The 6447-nt window shown below is 31.9% G+C and overlaps 1 pseudogene; it reads left to right on the top strand.

The window, feature by feature from the left end:
- Positions 1-1368: 1368 nt before the first annotated feature.
- On the top strand, positions 1369-4540 carry LOC130051749 (uncharacterized; annotated as a pseudogene).
- The last annotated feature ends 1907 nt before the right edge of the window (positions 4541-6447 follow it).

The following is a 6447-nucleotide window of genomic DNA, read 5'->3' as shown; positions in this document are numbered from 1 at the left end:
GAAATTACTCAGGTGAGCTTATTATATGCTTGACTATAGCAACTCAATCCTTTGGTGCCAAGCAAAATTTGCATCTTGTACTGCCAATATGTGATTCAAACTTTGCTTAATATAGAGTGCTGTCTAATGAGCTATTTCTGGGTGGGATTCTTTGGCTCATTTCTGTCGAATACGTCAATAAGTTTTGGAAAAATCAGATTATTTCAATTTCTATAAACTCCATTAGATTTCACTCGACACAATCTGTCTTTGTTGTATATTTCGTGCTACAAATGTGTAATGAGGATCCTCCTCGTGATGGCACTAGTAACGGACCCCTTGCTATTGTAGCCGTTTAAATTATAATTGTGTTGTAGTGGAGCTTTTAGCGTGGTGATTGCTAACATATCTAAGCTTTTGTTTAATTTCACATCCTGAAATGAATTATCTGTCATGCTGCATTTTGGTATGATACATGCTTTACACTTCAGATTTCTTAAGCCATTTCATATAGCAATGAGTCTGGCTAAAAGATCATGTCTTAAATAATTATAGATTAAGCAGTGGTGTTTCATAACTTTACTAATACATGTATACCCAAAGTATTATTTCCTAAATTGTCTTGAAATTTTAGAAATGATATATCAGTCCGTAGTTTGTATATTTTTGTATTATATATATATATATATATATATATATATATATATATATATATATATAGCAGTCCAGAAAGACTTTAGACACACTGTCACATAAATTACTGGATACTTGTTTTTATATAGTTGCACCGATTATTGTTCAGGTCATTGTTTTGTTTTCCAGCAGAGGAGAACTTGCATTCATTTTGTATACTATAGAAAGCCTACCTGGACCTCATACTGAATATCTGAGAGCATTTTGAATTAATGATTTGTGAACCCTTTAGCCTGACTTTTAACCTTTTCTCTCCTTTGACAGTTTAATATAAATTACAATTTCAATTCTAAGGCATTGATTTCTTTTTCAAGATTTGTGGACCTTCTTGTGAAAAAGAATAATTGATTAAAAACACACTGTATATTTGAATAAAATTCCGTGTATGGGGATATTGTGCATCCAATTGAAAGAGAAAATTAAATTTCAGGAATTATATAATATACTATACCAATCGATCAAAAATAGATAGTGTACATTTGATACATTGTAATACATCATGGAGATATGAAACATTACATAAAGGTCCTAGAATCTTGATTTTTAGGTAGCTGAAGTAACAATGGTTCCATCTACTGTGGGCATTTGCAGTACCAAAGTAATATGTCTAATATTTAGCACAATATTAATGTAATTCTCTTTAGATTAGCATGACATCACCCTGCAAGCAACAACGACTGTCAAGTTTCATAGTGAAGTTTTCGGAGGAAATAGATACCGAGTTAAAAGCCGTATGCTATGACATTTCCACAAAAAATGGAGGCCAGGCCATAAAGTCTATTGAGAAAATTAGAAGGAAGGTTAAAGCCATGCACGGAAAAGTGACAACACTTGTTCATCTGAATGATAATGAAAATGCCAAACTTGCACAGGAAAACTCTAAAATGAAAAGAGAAATCGAGAGCTTAAAGAAAAAAATCAACCAGCTGGAAGAGGATGATTTCTATCTGTCATTAGAGGATAGCATAGAACCGGCCACTCAGGATTCCAAGCCTTCGACATCAACTGTTGAAGCTTCGGGAAAGAAGTCCTCTTCACCTGGCCAATTTTAATTATGAGCTCATCTGATTACTTAATCATTAAACTTTTTTTTTTTGCTTCCTCTGGCCCTGAGTGAGAATATGCTATGATTTTTTTTTATTTTTTTTTTTTTTTAAAGAAAATTACCTTTTATATAACATTTTAAAATGTGTCCTTGTTACTTTACATTGACTTCAGTTTCTTTCTTTCTTTTTTTTTTTTTTGAATTTAAAGAAATTACTCTGTATAATGCACACTTTTTAAATCATTCTCTTTTAGGAAATACCCCCCCCCCCCCAAAGGTGGACCTGTATTATAATTTAACGTTATAATTTCTTATCTTGTTCTTCATGCAACAATAGGGGTTCTATCATTTCATGCAGTAGATATTTATTTTAAATGTTTAACAATGATCATCAGAACATGGCTGTACTTGTTTATAAAGCGTTTTTGATTGAATTGTAGTTTAGATACTTGCAGTAACCATTGAAAGTTTATTATGTAAAACTTATACGGTACCAATTTTGATGCACCAGATGCGCATTTCGACAAATAATGTCTCTTCAGTGATGCTCAACCTAAATGTTTGAAATCCGAAATAACAATGAAGTTTTAGAGCTATTATCTCTTACGTGTAGCACTGAGCTTGTATTCAAAAATGTTTCAGCAATTGTTTCGGGTATCTCATTAAAAGAAAATGTATAGATGTATTTTTGTTTTAACTATAAATCATATCATTAAATTTTGGAAATATATGTACTTATCCCTATGATATTAAAAACTATGATATACATTTAAGGAAATGTAATAATTTAACATATGTTTGTCTTTTCATATATTTAAAAATAAAATTTCTTTCAGGCTACATACAAGATTTGCTGATATATATGTATCATGAGTGGCAGAAAAAAAGAAGAAAGAGATAGAAAGAGAAAAAGTCGGGCCAAAAATACAACCAGTACTACAGGTTAAATCATATATGTCTACATTTAAAAATTTTAATTTGTTTCCCCATCTTATTAAAGAATTTTTAATCACTTAATATGAAATTAAATCATCAATAAATCTTTTTTTGTTTATGCTTTCTTTGACCAGATCTACCAGCAGGTAATTTTGAATTGCAACCTACAAATGTAACAGCAGAACAAGACAAAAATCCAAGTTCAGAGGTAATAATTTTTAAAACAATTGATCAAAAATCCTTAAATTTACTTTTGAATATGATGAAATTTTATGTTCAAAGTTATGTTTATTCATAAAGATATTTTAAACTTTATCACCAGGCCCAAGCCCCCAAATGGCTCTGTACTTCCATGTACCTTTCACAACAGCAGCAATTTGAGCAAAACCGACTGAAAAGAAAACAACAATTAAAGAATTGGTACCAGCAAATTCAAGAAAAGAAAACACAGTATGAAAGAAAAAAATACAAAGAGTCTGAGCATGCAGATAAAAAAAAAAGCTTATATGAGAGAAAGATATAACCTTCCAAAAATTGCACATAAGAAAAAAGATCATATGAGAGAAAGATATAATATGCCTGAAAATGCAGAAAGAAAAAACAATATATTAGAAGTAAATACCATGTCCCTAAAAATGCAGACAGAGTAAAAGAATATATGAAGAACAAATACCAGATACCAGAAAATGCAAATAAAAAGACACAGTATATGAAAAAAAGATACAGTATTCCAGGACAAAAGAAACATAATATCAGAAATGAATACAAGATTCCAGAAAATGCAGGACAAAAGAAACATAACATCAGAAATGAATACAAGATTCCAGAAAATGCAGAAAAGCAAAAAGAATACATGAAACAAAAATACAAGGTCCCAGAAAATGCAGAAAAGAAAAAAGAATACATGAAACAAAAATAGAAGATTCCAGAATATGCAGAAAGCAAAAAGAATATATGAAACAAAAATATAAGATTCCAGAAAATGCAGAAAAGCAGAAAGAATACATAAAACAAAAATACAAGATCCCAGAAAATGCAGAAAAGAAAAAGGAATCTTTGAAACAAAAATACAAGATCCCAGAAAATGCAGAGAAAAAGAAGCAAAAATTAAGAAATAAATACCAGACTCCTGAAGTTGCCTTAAAAAAGGAGGAACTCTCTCAAACTTCTTATAACATACCAGAAAAAAGAAAAAGCAAGAAAAAACAGAGTTTGCAAAGCTATCAAGGAAAGAAAGCTAAATTATCAACCAGTGATGCAGCAACACTTAACAACTTTAGAACACTTTGCAAACAATACCCAATTCGTTCCTGTTATGTATGCGGACGGATTATGTTTCGTTTCCAGGTTAAAAAACTTGATAAAAAGAAATACAAAAAACCACATGTTTCGACATTACTGAACAGTCTTTTATCTGAAGAAACAAAATATATATGTGTTTTATGTGACAGGACCATGAATAATGGCAAAATTCCAGCTCAAGCTCTAGCCAACAATATGGATCTAAGTCCTGTTGGAGCTGAAATTAATGAACTTAATAAACTGGAAAGACACTTGGTATCCCCAGTGTTCCATTTATGAAGATAGTGAATTTGCCAAAACATGCACAAAATGGAATTCATGGACCAGTTGTTTCAGTACAATCAGACCTGAAGAAAGTCGCAACAACTTTGCCTAGAAACATTTCTGATGAATCCTTCATCAAGGTGAAGCTAAAGCGCAAGTTAAGCTTTAAAGGGCATCATCTCTACCAGGAGGTGTGCCCTAATAGGATCTTCAAGGCCCTTCATTTTCTTAAGAAAACAAATCCACACTTTGCAGGTTAGTAATTTATAATCAAATCAAAATAAATAAGATTTTATCCACTTCTATCCCAAAACAGAAGAAATACATTTTTATTTACCTTTTTCAGATATAGAAATTAAAGATGTCTTTGAAACAGAAGAATATACATGCATAGATGTATGCGAAGAAAATTCTACTGTACAAGGTAGAGCAGTTGTAAGATATTTAACCATAACTATTTTTTTTTATCAGAAAATGCTGAATTTAAACAGCCTTTTTATTTTTCAAAGATAATGAAGAATTAGAAATAAGTTCTTCATAAAAATGTTAACATATGATTTTAAAAATGTGAAGAAGAAAAAACATTTTCTAATAATTCTGTTCTTAACAAAATATTTAAAATATTCATATTAATAAAAAGTTGAAATTGATTAAGTGAGTAAAAAGTATTGCAATATTTTTCAATATGGTATGCATCAAAATTATTTTTTTCCGAAATAATTAGAAAAAATTCAAATCAGCACAAATTTGAAATACAGGTTCTGATTATGAAGGAGAACCAGAATCTTTAAAGGAAAAATTGGAAATGGTAGACCACAATCAAAGCAATATTAATGTAGATGACAAGGGTAAGACATCTTACTTTAGCATTTCATAATGCAAGCAAGTCAACTGTCTTTCTCCTTTTTCTTAGTCTTTAAAAGTAACCAATTATAATTCAACAAGTGTTTTGCTTTTTAACAGACCCTGAAACAGAATGAGAATCAGTAGAAACATCACAAGAGTGTTCACCACCACTTGATACATCTCTTCAACCTTCAGACCTAGTGCATTTTTTTTTGCTGATCAAAATCCAAACTATATATTTTGTATTGCTCCAGCAGAAGGAAATACACCAACAAAAGTCATCCAAACTGAGGGACCAGTCTTTCCAATTCATTTTCCTGATGAAAAAAAAAACCGTACACAGAAAAACGCAATACAAAAATATCAATGAAGAGGTATTTTAATAGCAGATTGTTTTCAAATGACCCTAGACTTGCAAGTGATCCAGAATACATATTTTTTGCACAGTATACATCAGAATTGGAGGAAATTTACTCTTCTATATCAATTGCATTGCGAAAGGCAGTTGATTCCAGTCACCTAACTTCATCTACCTTTACAGATTCTGCCAAAATGAAAAAGATGCTCAAGAAGGATGAATGTTATCGCTTTAAGCAGTCAATTCGAGGTTCCCCAGCATATTTATCTCCCCCCCCCCCCCCCCTTCAAAGAAGAGGGGTATATTGGTTTGCACCTGTCGGTCGGTCGGTCGGTAGACCACATGTTGTGCACTCAATATCTTGAGAACCATTCACTTGATGATAATGATATTTCATATGTGGGTTAGGTATGAGTAGAAGAGGACCCCTATTGTTTTTCAGGTCAAGGGTCAATCTAGTCTGGACATAGGAATATAATGTCCGCTCAATATCTTGAGAACCCTTGGCTTGAAAGACATCAAACTTAGCACACTCGTACATCCTAAGGAGTAGATGACCCCTATTGATTTTGAGGACATATGGTCAAGGGTCAAACTGGACATAGGAATATACTGACCATTCAATATCTAGAGATCCTTTGCTTGACAGACATCAAACTTGGTACACCAGTACATCTTCAGGAGAAGATGACCCCTATTGATTTTGAGGTCACATGGTCAAGGGTCAAACTGGACATTGGAATATACTGTCCGTGTAAAACTTATACGGTACCAATTTTGATGCACCAGATGCGCATTTCGACAAATAATGTCTCTTCAGTGATGCTCAACCGAAATGTTTGAAATCCATAATAACTATGAGGTTTCAGAGCTAAATATAGCCAAAAACAGCGTGTCAAACAAGTGGAGCCAAATTCGTCCAAGGATAAGAGCTATGCATGAGGAAGATAATCCTTAATTTTGAAATGAATTTCTAAATTTTATAACAGCAATTAAATATACATCCGTATTTTCAAGCTAGTAA

The sequence above is a fragment of the Ostrea edulis genome, chromosome 2 (assembly GCF_947568905.1).
Source record: "Ostrea edulis chromosome 2, xbOstEdul1.1, whole genome shotgun sequence".
Classification (NCBI taxonomy): Eukaryota; Metazoa; Mollusca; class Bivalvia; order Ostreida; family Ostreidae; genus Ostrea; species Ostrea edulis.
The sequence above is the reverse complement of the archived record's forward strand: the minus strand, read 5'-3'. Positions and strand labels throughout refer to the sequence as shown.